Here is a 13,291-nt window from a genome sequence, read left to right as displayed (position 1 = left end):
TCTTCCCAAATTCTTTGAAGCTTCAACTAAGTAGAATGAGATTTGGGATTGAACAAGCCTTGAAACTCATGCAAGTCAAGCAAGCTTGATGAGTTTCTTGGAGAAAACTTTGGTCTTAGAAAGCTAGAGAGAGAATGAGTTTGAGAGAGAGAGAGAGTTGGAAAGTGTGATAAAGGCTTTTCAACTCTAATAACCCATATATATAGTGTAGGCATCATCATTAGTCTTTCCAATAGGATTAGAGCATTTAAAACACATCATTTATAGCATTTTACGTAAACTGTACGACCCTAAAAGACCGCACATGCAATCTATCGCCTGTCAGGCGATATGTCGTCTACTAGAAGGCGATGCATCGCCTACTAAGGTTTTTGAAGCCCTTTACATTTTGGTGATGCTACATCACTTAGGGGGTGACACATCGCCACCCTCTCTGACTTTAGACCCTTCCAATGGTCCTAAAATTGCTCCAAATGCTACCAAACTTTTTGGGAATGTTTGGATACCTCATTGTATAGCTTTAGACCCATAAAATTCACTTTTAGATACCTTTTACACAATTTCATGTTTTCACTTCTCTTTAAGTGAAAACCGTGAAGTATTTTTTGCACCTCAATGGGTAAACTTCTTGACAATTATATTTAACCAATCTCAACAGTTTCAGCCTGCCCTGTCTAGTCAAGCTAATTCCTGGGAGTCTGAGTTGAATTATTATCCCTGCGAGGATTGGTAGGTTGAGTATTTCATGGAGTCCATTCAGAAGGTACAAAACTCGGGGTCGCAGTTCAGACAGAATGACTGATTTTAGGTCAATTATTCCTGTGGGAATCTTGGGACCCACTTTGCCTCATTTCGATGTCATTATTGGTCCCAGGAGAGGGTAATCGAGATAAAATCTCCTCAATTTTCATATTCCCTCGAGAGAGATGGCTCCTTAGCTGAGCATTCTCCATTTCAATGGCTGTCAGGTATCATGGATTGAGATTTGGTCGGTGTGAGGCTGAACTTCTAGCATCATTTTGATCCACATGCTGTTTTCCAAGACGACGTTGTGTGAATGTGCCTTCTCCAGTGGGGATGGTCGTAAGTTGACCTCCCTGATCATCGGGCTGCTCCATTTCGTTGTCGCACATGGAACAAGTGACCATCATGTTGATTGTTGATGATTGTTGGGTTGAATATCGTGTGAGAATTCAAGCCCAGTCCACTCTCAATGAAAGCACCAATTGGTTGATGCGATTTTTCGACAACAGCGGATTTAGAAATCTCATAATAGAGAGACTAGGCCTTTTTGATAAACCGAATAGAAAGAGATAACAAAAAGCAAGAACAAAAAATGCTCACACAATTTTACGTGGTTCAGTGGTTAAAATTCACCTAGTCCATGAGTCACTCTAATATATCTGTCTAGGACTCTTGATGAAATTGTTTATGAAAATTTCAACAGAGTATTGGCATACAGAAAGTCGATCCATTTTTTTGTTCGTTCCCTTTGTATTTATAGGGAATAATCATGGAAAAGTTTGGGTAACCATACATTAATATGGTAACTTACAAAATTAGGTAACTTCCCATTTACATAAATATATGATTGCCTATTAATTATATACCAGTTATATTGTGTAATAAATACATAATGAAATCTAGACATTTATTAGGTGTATGGAGATTCACCGAGTCTTTTGGGATCCTTCACTATGCATCATAGTTAGGCGTCTGTGAACTGAACACACTAATCGAGATGGGTATTGTAGGACAAACACGAACTGGCTCAGATCATGTTCAGAGTTTCACGAGGGTGATCTGGGCAAAGTGTATCTCGATCTAAGTTGTTTGCGTAAGAGGCGTTTGATATGCAGTTCCAAGATCATTTAATTGAACTTGGTATTTTTTCTCAACTTACTGCCCTGGGTACTTCGCAACAAAATTGTGTAGCGGAACAGAACCATATTGGAAATGGTTAGATGCATGCTTAGTTACTCAACTCTGCCAACTTCGTTATGGGGACATGCAATTGAAACTACAAACGACAATCTAAATGTTGTTTCGTCCAAATCAATCCCCAAAACACCTTTAGAACATTGGAATGGTCATGAACATAGTTTACGCCATTATAGAATCTAGGGGTGTCCCGCCCATCTCCTGAGGAATAAAGAAGGAAAGGTAGAACTGCGAACTGAAGTTTGCATGTTTTTTGGCTATCCTAAAGGAACTCAGGGTGAAATTTTCTATAGTCATTTTGAGAAGAAAGTGTTTACTTCTACAAATGCTACTTTTTTGGAAGATGACTATGTCCAAAAAATTCAAACTGCACAACAAAGTAGTTTTAGAAAAGATGGTTGAAGAATTGACTCCAACCAATGTTCCAACGTCATCAACGCAAGTTGATGATGAAATTCCCACTCTTCATGTCCAACCGAAGCAAATCAATTTAAATGAAGAAAGTACCATTGTTTCTGAACAAACAGTCACAAAGCCTCGTCGTAGTGGGAGGGTTTCTAGGAACCCAGTTAACCATGGTTTGGATGGTAAAACTAATATGGTTTTTGAAACCAATATGGTTGTTGAAACCAATATGGGTGGTGGTGACACTGGTGACGATGATCCAATGTCTTTCAAACAGACAATGACTAGCCCTAAAAATGAAATATGGCTCGAAGTCATGAAATAGGAAATTGAGTCCATGTACTCAAATTTCTTCTGGGATCTTGTGGAAGCACCTAGTGACTTTAGGGCTATTGGGTGCAAGTAGATCTATGAGAAGAAACGAGGTGTCGATTAGTGGCAAAGGGTTATACCCAAAGAGAGGGTGTGGACTATGAGGAAACTTTTAGTCCGGTAGCCATGCTCAAGTCCATTCACACCCTCCTATCCATAGCAGGTGCTCTCGATAATGAGATTTGGAAAATGATGTAAAGACAATTTTTCTTAGCGGGAAGCTTGATGAAGTCATTTATATGGATTAACTAGAAGGATTTATAGTAGCTGGACAAGAAGGAAAAGTTTGCAAGTTGAATAGGACCATTTATGGACATAAGCAAGCTTCTCGTTCCTATAATCTTAGGTTTGATGAAATAATCAAAACCTATGGCATTGAACAAAATATTGACGGACCTTGTGTTTACCAACTAAGGGCAAATCAAATAGTGGTATTCCTTGTTCTTTTTGTAGATGATATCTTACTCATTGGAAACAATGTTAAGAAATTATCAAATGTGAAGAATTGGCTGAGCACTCAATTCCAGAAGAAGGATTTTGGTGAAGTGAGTTATGTGCTAGGTATCCAGATCATTAGGGATAGAAAGAACAAACTCTTAGCTCTATCTCAAGCAGCTTACATTGATAAAGTTCTTGAACGTTTCTCAAAGAAAAATTCCAAGAAAGAACGTCTACCGTCCCGCCATGGAATTCATCTTTCAAATAAGCAGTCTCCCTAGACTCCTAAAGAGGAAGATGCAATGAGAAAAGTTCCTTACGCATCTGCAGATGGAAGTCTGATGTATGTTATATTGTGTACTAGACCAAATATCTGCTATGCAGTGGGAGTAGTGAGCATGTTCAGTCAAACCTAGGACCAGAACATTGGATAGCAGTTAAGCATGTCCTGAAATATTTTAGATGGACTAGGGATTATATATTAGTCTACAAGGGTGGTGTTTCGAACCCTGTAGGCTACACCTATTTAGATTTCCAGACTGATGTCGATGATATGAAGTCTACTTCTAGAATGGTGTTTACTCTTGGGGGTGGAGCTGTGATATGGAGAAGCATAAAACAATCTGCAATATCAAATTCAACCATGGAGGCTGAGTACATAGCTACATTTGAAGCAGCTAAGGAAATAGTATGGTAAAAGAATTTCTATTCAGACCTTGGTGTTATTCCAAATATGGATAAACTACTTGTGTTGTTTTGTGATAACACAGGAGCGATAGCCAACTCGAAAGAACCTCGAAGTCACAAGAGGAGTAAGCATATAGAAAGGAAGTATCACATAATTCGAGAATATGTGGCCAGGGGAGATGTGAAGGTTATGAAGATTGCATTTGAAGACAATCTTTCAGAACCATTTACAAAGACACTTCTAGAAGCTACATTTGATAAGCATATCAAGGAAATCAGATCAGTAGAATTAAGGCATTAGTTTAAATTAGTGCAAGCGGGAGCTTGTTGGGTTTTTATGCCCTAATTAAAACCCAATTTCTTTGTAATCCCATTTTATTATCAATAAAAGAATATAAATCATTTTTTGACTTGGTCAATCACTTTGCTCACATATTTTATTTTCATGATTATTTGTTTAATATAAACTTCTATTAAATTCCGAGCATATAGTTAATCATATTTATAGTGACGTAATCACAGTGGAATATAAATATGATTATATGTTAAAAAATAAGTCAGTCCTAAGATTAGTCAGTGCACAAGATTTACATTGACTTGCCAATCTATGATATGATCTACTTACACATTGTAGTGTTATGTTCTATTCCAAAACATTAGCAAAGTAGATAAGATTAGATGTATTTGTTACATCAGACTGGGCTGATAGTGACTTAGATAGATAAGTAAATGTACTATTATTATCTAATATAGTCATATCATAAAGTTGACCATAGGTCAATTCAATTGCAATTTTGAGTGGTTAGTATTCTAACTGATTATATTATTCAAGTCATTTGATTTGTTCATTACCAGCTTACTCTACGGACTAGCACATACTTATATCTTGGGAACTTGGTAGTATACACTACAAGAAAAAATGCTTTTAAAAAGACCAAAAATGTGTTATCAAAACATACCATAACACTTTTTGATGTGTTAAGACCGACTATGTTATCGTAGGTCAGAGTATTTTACATAACACTTTATCATTGTTATACAGATGTGTTATTATACTGCCAACGATAACACACTTTCTGTGTTATTTTAATAAATAGATAAGTGTTTAATTATATTATTTATAGTAGATTATATAACACATTTCAATACTTATAAATTTGTGTTATACTACACTTTAGTATAACACATTTTTTGTGTTATACTACACTTTAGTATAACACATTTTTTGTATTATATAATGAAGTTTGCATAACAAAATTCTTTACTTATAAAAAGTGTTATTGTAATAGATATTATAACACATTTTTCGTATTATTTTAATATTTAGATAAGTTTAAATTCTCATTATATATTCATTTATATAACACAAATTTATTCTATTATATTTTTATTTTTTATTTATATAATTAAAATTAGCTTTCCAATATATACTAGCATCATCAAATGAACTTGATTTTCAAATAACAAAAAGTAAAAACATTCAACATTGTATTAACAATCCAAAAATTAGTTTAAAACATTCAACACTGTCATCAACAACAAAGTGTTCTTTAAGTATTCAAGTAGTCTTAAATATTTCAACATATTGAAAAGTTACTACTTTCAGCACAAAATATTCTACAGCTGCCCAACACAAAGCCTTCAAAATTAAGTATCCTTTTCTATTTCACTTGTCACATCTGCAAAATAAACAAATAAATATTTTATTGTTATTATCTAGTAAAAGTAGGAATTCATGATCTTCCAAATGTCAGCACACCAAAGCCTTCCAAATCAGATTTTCTTTTGCACTTCACTTGTTGAATATGGTAAATAAAACATAAAAGAAAAACTAATGAGGTCATAAAATATCATACCATTCATCTAAAATAGTCAACAATACTATCATAATCTTGGATTGCATATCGGTTAATACAAGCATTTATACTAGTAAAAAAAATAACCAGTCAAGAAAGAATCTACTACTTCTAACAAAAAAATTATTCACTGGTTTAAAAAGGCATGTCATGTGTAAAATGTTTGTGTGCACATATCATTAGAGAGAATAGAGAATGAATGAACTAAACTTTATCGAAATATATGCAAGTGTTGAATATTTATGATTCAACACTTGTAATGAGCTAAAAATTAGAGTAAGACTAACAGACTCATAGCAAACCATATCAGATCTATCAGCTACCACTTAATAGATAAATTTTGTAGTAATAAAATCATTTATAGATAATTTATGCACTAAAGGATTCAATTCAATTGATGAAGAACAGAGAAACAATAGTCTTTACAACACAAAAGCTACAAAAAATCATGATCATAAAAATATTAAATTGCAATGCAATAAATCCAATATGTTAGTAATACTCCACAACTTAGGCTCTTTTATCTAGGAAGAGAGCTAAGTGAAACCTCCATATATAGGTGCTAGAATCTTAATCAACAAGAAGGTGCAAATTGTTTTATAAATAAATAGGGCTTATAATCAAAGAACAAATATATAAATTTGAAGCCATGCTAAGTAAAGCTAATTTCAGCAGCCATGCTAAGTAAAGGTAAGGCCATTTTGCCTCAAAACCTCAAAACAAGATCAAATCAGAGAACACAAACAAACAAAAAAATCAAGAACAACACAATAAGAGGGCAATCTTTTTCAATCTACTATCAACAATAAAATATTACAAGGTCTTATACCAATTTTATATGCAGTTTATTCAAAATCATGGTACTTCTATCTGAAGTCAAAATGAAAATTTAGAGTATCTACCAATTAAGTTTCTCATCCTTATCTTGAGCTTGGTTCTAGAGCTTCAGATAATGCAAGACAGGACTACTGTATTTGGAATCAAGTTTAGAACCATAGCAGAATTTTGTTCACGTGATTACATTATCAAAGAAAATTCCAAGAAAAGCACTAGCAAACATAAACTATCTTTGTGGGCTTGTACAGATGCAGATGAGAACATGCATATGTTCACCTTATATACAATAAGAGAATCTTAAACCATCATAGAAAGATAATCATAGTTCAATATACTGACCTCTGATTTTCCTATCAAAAGAAAGTTGTTGAAAATCTCAGAAATGCTTTCTTGAACATCTCATTGGTTAAATATTGGGCCTCACCTTAAGCATCTACTGATGTTGCACCAGGTAGTTCTATCAAACCAAAATAATTTTTTTTTCGAGAAATCCTCATATACATGAAAAACCAAAGAACAGAGAACCAAATGTTACTTGAGCTTGTGAAATTACAGTATCCATCTAAATATGTATGTGCCTTTTATACCTTAGGAAAATCTGAGTGAAAGTATACCTTAGGCTTTTATTGAAGACTCAAATTTCTAAAATCAGCAAGCAAAACAATGAGTGAAAGTATACCTTAGGCTTTTATTGAAGACTCAAATTTCTAAAATCAGCAAGCAAAACAATGATTTTATGTCTAAAAGCAACAACTCAATATATCAACATTTTCATATGATGATCCAAATATAACATAATGAAAGAAAAAAAATGCCACAGTATATTTCTATGAAAAAGAAAAAAAAACAAGCTTTGTTGAACCAATGAACAAGTTTCTTCCTCTGTTTTCCTCTCGCTTTATCTCTCAAATAGTACCTAGAAATGAATATTTTCACATCTTAATTGGTTCCAAGTATTTCAAGCCACAACCAATCCATGAGTAAGTGAAAAGGATTAACTCTTTGAAGAAACATACTATAGTGATTGCAGTTTAAAAGCTTAGAGCCATCCCTTCAATTCTAGTGGTCTCTCAAGCACAAAAAGGAGTAAAATTCAACAAAAAGACAAATGCAAGTAATAGATTCTTGAAATGGTCATCTAGAAAGATAAAGTCTATTTTGTCAATTTAATTGGTGCGTGAGATGGATTATGAACTTACAGAAGTAATAAACACTACCTGAACCCTTCTTAGAAACGCATAAGATTTGAATTCAACAAAGAAAAATACGGAAGGTAAATATGAATGTGGTAAAACCAATTTCACTTAGTCTATGAGAAGGAAACATCAAATGTAGGGAAAGTTCTTCATAGTTAAGGTGTAATACAACAAACTATTTACATCTTGTATTGTTCAGATTTCTGAAAGTTTAGGCAGATCCAGGCAATAATTTCCGATAGAGTCAGGATAACTTTTACAGACAGAAACAAAGCAGCAGTAATTTTTTCAAGCAACTAAATTGTGATTGAGGCTAAATGTGTTACAGTTGAGAACAACAACAAAAGGCTAGCTACTATAGATTGGAAAAGAAAATGCTACCAGCAAGAACCAGCCCACTATGGCATTGTGCTTGTTTCACGTTGAGCAGGTTTTCCAGATAAAGGAACTGTGGTTTTAACCTGAAAATAAGTGATAAAAGTCAAGGGATTTGAATTCTGAAGGCACTCAGAAAAAATAAATGCAAAATTATTTCTAAAACAATGATAATAAACTAACGTGTCTTGTTATTGAACAACTAATTCAAAAATTTTGCATGCAACTTGTAAAGTTACAAAATGCAAGTCTCTCCCGTAGGTCATCAAAAAGAAACTTTAAAAAAAAATGGGCATATGAATTACGCATACCCAAGACTTTGCTTTTGAGAGTGGAGGCTCCCTTGTTCCAGTCGGAGTAAAATCATCCAACTCAGTTTCAGAAAGGGGAACACTCTCACCAGTTACATGATTACATCCAAGAAAATAAGAGGAATAGGTTCCCCCCAATAGCGTTGCCGAGCAAAGAGCCAATCCCTCAGCTTATAGTTCACCTATAGAACGACATGTTTGAGGCAAGTAAAGCATATATTATCTATGGGAGCTAGAGTTGTTTGAACCAACCAATGAACATAAACTTCAGTTTATTGACAAACCACCTGTTACATAACTGCGTCAGTAAATTATCTTTGATAATCACATGTAATAAGCCCTCCAAATGTTCAAAATTTTAGAACTATTTTTTACTAACAAAGATGTTGCACCAAAATGAAGTAGCCCAACCATGCAATTCTAATTCTAAATAGCTTAAAGATGTAAATTCTGCAACACAAGAAGTGTATATTTTTGTGTGAATTGGTAAAATATTTATAAAGAACCCAGAAGAACACACCTTCCTAATACATAATTTGCCACCCATATGGGGATCGCTTCTCCATTAACTGGATTTCTTGCATAGCAACCACTAAATACCCCAGTTTTTTCCTTCTGAAGTTCAGTTCTCTCAAGGTCACTTTTTCTTGAGGCAATATCTGTGTACTCCTCCACAAATCGATTTAGGTGAATAAAAAATTATTAAGAACAAGTCAATTAATTTGCCAGGAGGATATAAAAATATAGTATTTTTTAATGATTAGTTTTTATCTGACTACACATCAATTTCGCTCTAATTAAATTTTTTATCCAAAGTAGCTGTTAGTGTTTGACAGGATCAAATTTAATGGAGATTCAAGAAAATCAAAGTAAAAATAATTACAAATCGTGGTTAGAGACTGGAAGCACCAGTGGCACCGGGAGTTTCATGGACGAAGAAAAATGCGTAGAAATCACGCTCGATGTCGGAGACGACTCGGCTGTGGTTCAAAACAGAAGGAAACGGGACTCGGCCAAGTCCACTCAGATAGATCATCAGATTTAGAACATGTCCGCTGACACCACCCGCATCTTCAAGGGACTCAAATTCGTGAACGAGAGGAAAACTTTCTCTGAGTCAGAAGAAGGCTGGCCTGAGATCGAGCGGCGTTTTGATCTATTGGGCAACAACTTTGGAATCATCCCCAAATCAAGTTAGATTAATAATCAATTTACAAATCTATAAATATGAAATTGTTATAAATTAAGGGATTAAATAGAATGAAAAAGAAACAAACAAACCTAGAAAACAAAGGAGTGATGGATGACGACTATGTAACTGCCATGGATGATGGTGGAGGGGATAATCAGAGGTGTAGAACACTGATCGGAGAAGCCCGAGTACTGATCAGAGGAGGCGATGATGACCTAGGTGTAGAGTCCAAGAACTTTACTTAGCTAGTTAGATAGTAGTATTATAGTATTTATGGTATTATCTTTGTAACTGTGGATTTTTGGTTCAGACCGGGAATTATTTGGACACTCATAGTAGTACTTATAGATTTTATAAGTTTAACCTATAGTTTAAGAATATTAATGTTAACCTAAGGTTTGATTATATAACTGTTATTAAGAATAATATTTATTATACTATAAGGTTTAGATAAGGACCAATAGGATTTTAAGCACATGTTATGAATGGGTGATTAAGGATTAAGAATTTTGAGGATTAAATTTATTAAGGAGTAAAGTTTGAATGCTATAAGGTCAGTCAGCAGCTTTGAATACGTTGAGGGCTTAGTCAAGGCTGTTTACTTCATTCAAACTTAGCTAAAAATGTGTAATTTCGTGTTTAATTAATCAGTGTGTGCCGATATATCGCAGCTATAGGGGGCGATATATCGCAGCACGTAGATACGGAAAACACGAGACGATGCACGACAGCCTCGGGCATACTGGCCCAGGCGATATATCGCCTACAGGGGGCGATATATCGCCTCCTTCAGTATATTTCAAAAGTTTTTGAATTCTTTTTCCTTTCAGCCATTCAACCTCTTGATAAGTCCAGCACCTTTTTGAACGAGTCTTCAGCCTTTGCTGAACGATTATTCAAATTATTTTCACCTAAAAAGCTATTATTTTTATTCAAGTAAAATTTAGATCCTTTCATTCCTAAACTCTATAAATAGGACCTAGTACCCAGCCATTATTCATCTTTTGCTCTAAGTTCAGAAGCTGCAAGTGCTAAGTGAGTGTGAGAGTGTAAACACCTGGGTTGGGGAATCATAAGCTTGATCATTATAAGCTTATCAAACACTTTGGGAAGTAAGGTTCTATAGTATTTCAGTTCGAGGTTTAGATTGGTCTACAAGTCTTCAAGGTATTTCCACACTCTAGTTCATTGGTTTTATGTTATTTTCTTTCTCATAGTCTTCTACTCAGTCTTCTAACCTCATTCTTATTTTGGTTAGGAAATCTAAGAACTTGCTCATAAGTTTTTGGTAAGTATGTTTCTCAAAGGTTTAGTCATTCCATTCCTTCCATTCTTTTCATTACTTTTTCTTCAATCTACTCACCCTGTTATATATGGTTTTAGGAGTGTTCCAAAAGTCCCAATGCTGTCCTCTTATCCCGGTAACTTTGGTAAGGAGAATAGGATATAATCTATATGTTACATGCTTATGTTATCTTATGTTTTATGTTATTAAATGTGTTATGATATGTATGTATGTATGTAGGCTTGGGCATATGACCCATATGACTAACAAGACCCCAAATAGATTATGGGCATATGACCTACTTAGCTAGTAGGACCCCACTAATCTCTTGGGCATATGACTTGTTTTGTCTATGGGACCCCAAGAATTAATGGCCATTATAGTATGTGTATGTAATAAGTGTTATGTTATGTCTTTATGTTTCTTATGGAATTTATGTATATGAAGTATGTGTTAGATTTTCCTTGCTGGGCATTAGGCTCATTCCTTTTGTTTATATGTGCAGGAAAATAGCTTTTAGTGGCGGTAAGGTTCGTGGATGCTTGGAGATTGTGTATCGATGGTGAATGGATTCAAGGAGTCGAGAGTTCGATTTCGAGGATGTAGTCTTTTATTTATGGGTTTATGTGTAATTTTTCCGCACTTTCTATGTAACTCTTTTATTTTAAATTATGTTTTGTTTTTAAGACAATGGGATCCCATATCCTTCTTGATATTTTGTAAGTAACTCTTATTTTTACAAGTTACCTAATAAAATTATGGTATTTTCGCAATGTAAGTTTTAGTAAGGATTTGTATGCATAGTTTCATTAATGGTCCAAAAGTCTAGAGTAGTTGGGTCATTACACTAGGTCGTATGGTCTTCTGGCATGTTTTGCTACAGAAAAAGGCCAAATGTGATAGATACTCTAAAGTGTTGTAGTGAATATTTAAAGAGCCATGAAGTTAGCTTAAAATTTTGGCCCAAATTTTCAATAATAACACTTTCTAAATAATGCTATTTTTTAATGTATAATAGAAACTCTAAATTGTTGTAATGATAATACTTTTTTGATAGAGTTATAATCATGTGTTATAAAAAAGGTATTTTGTACCTAAAAGATTAATATCAAATAAAAATTAAATGATACAATAAGTAAAAAAATTCTTTATATATTAAATTTTGGGTATATATGGTCAAGATTAAAGGTGTCAAAATAGGTCAAACATTCTAGTTGGCTCACAAACTTTCTAATGATGAATTGCATACAACTGATCAAGATAATTCTAATGCCTACATTTCTAGTGATACATGAACTCTAACAAAAAAATGCAATCTGTAAATTCAAGTTGATTAATAATTCATTCATAAGGTGGTTTAAGGAGGAAAAATAAAAACCTTCTGATTCTGATCTTGAGACTTCAGTATAACAAGTTGAGAGAGGAAAACATTATCAATGTTTCGTACATATGGCAAAACCTCTTCCAGCCCTTCTTTCAAGCTTCTGGAGTTGTAATCCAACTCTACTTTGGCCTTCTCACAGGAATATGCCCACTGATGCCTTAAAACATGAATTGTCATAAGAGAAAGAGAAAATTTCAACCTAAGTTGCCAATATTTGTGGGTACAAAATTCAGACAACTGGAAATGAAAAAGGCTTCAAGCCAAGTGACCTAAGTTGGAAATTCTAATCAAAACCCCATTTATGTCTTACACAGAAAACTATTAAAACAAAACCCCAATGGTGGCACCCAAAAGAGTTACAAATATCCAAGTCTTCAAGACAACTGGATATCTCCCAAAGAGTTATTACTCATCCACAATCCAAACACAATAATCAGATGCCTTACTAAGGCAGCTGTTGGTATATTTATACTCAGCCCACAAACTACCTTAACAAACTTCCTAAACAATTCAACATTACTTGCTTCCGAACCAGTTAGATTTTACATTTGAAACACCTCAGCCAGTTTACACTTAAAACATCTCAGCCCTAATTACACCTAGAATATGTTAGCCCAATTAGTGGTCTAAAATTTTACAAGTAGCTTTGATATAAATGTTGATGCTTACAGCTAACCTCACCAAATAAAAAAGGCTTAGTACCCAAACTAGCCATTTTAAACCTTGGCGAATTCTGAACTAAATTTTATTTATAATCCAACCAACAACTAAATAAATAAAATAATAATAATTAAAAGATAAATAAATAACTAACAATTTTTTTGAAAAGTTACAATAACTAACTTAATTTAAATGCTACTTAAGCAATTAAAACTAGATGGAATGAATAAATAACAGAAATGAATACCAACCAGCTAAGAACAACCAGTGCAGGAAATAATAAAAAAAATGCAGAATATTAATTACCATCAGCAAGTGAACTTACATAATATTGGATTATCAGAGAAATATT

The sequence above is a fragment of the Humulus lupulus genome, chromosome X (assembly GCF_963169125.1).
Source record: "Humulus lupulus chromosome X, drHumLupu1.1, whole genome shotgun sequence".
Taxonomy (NCBI): Eukaryota; Viridiplantae; Streptophyta; class Magnoliopsida; order Rosales; family Cannabaceae; genus Humulus; species Humulus lupulus.
The sequence above is the reverse complement of the archived record's forward strand: the minus strand, read 5'-3'. Positions refer to the sequence as shown.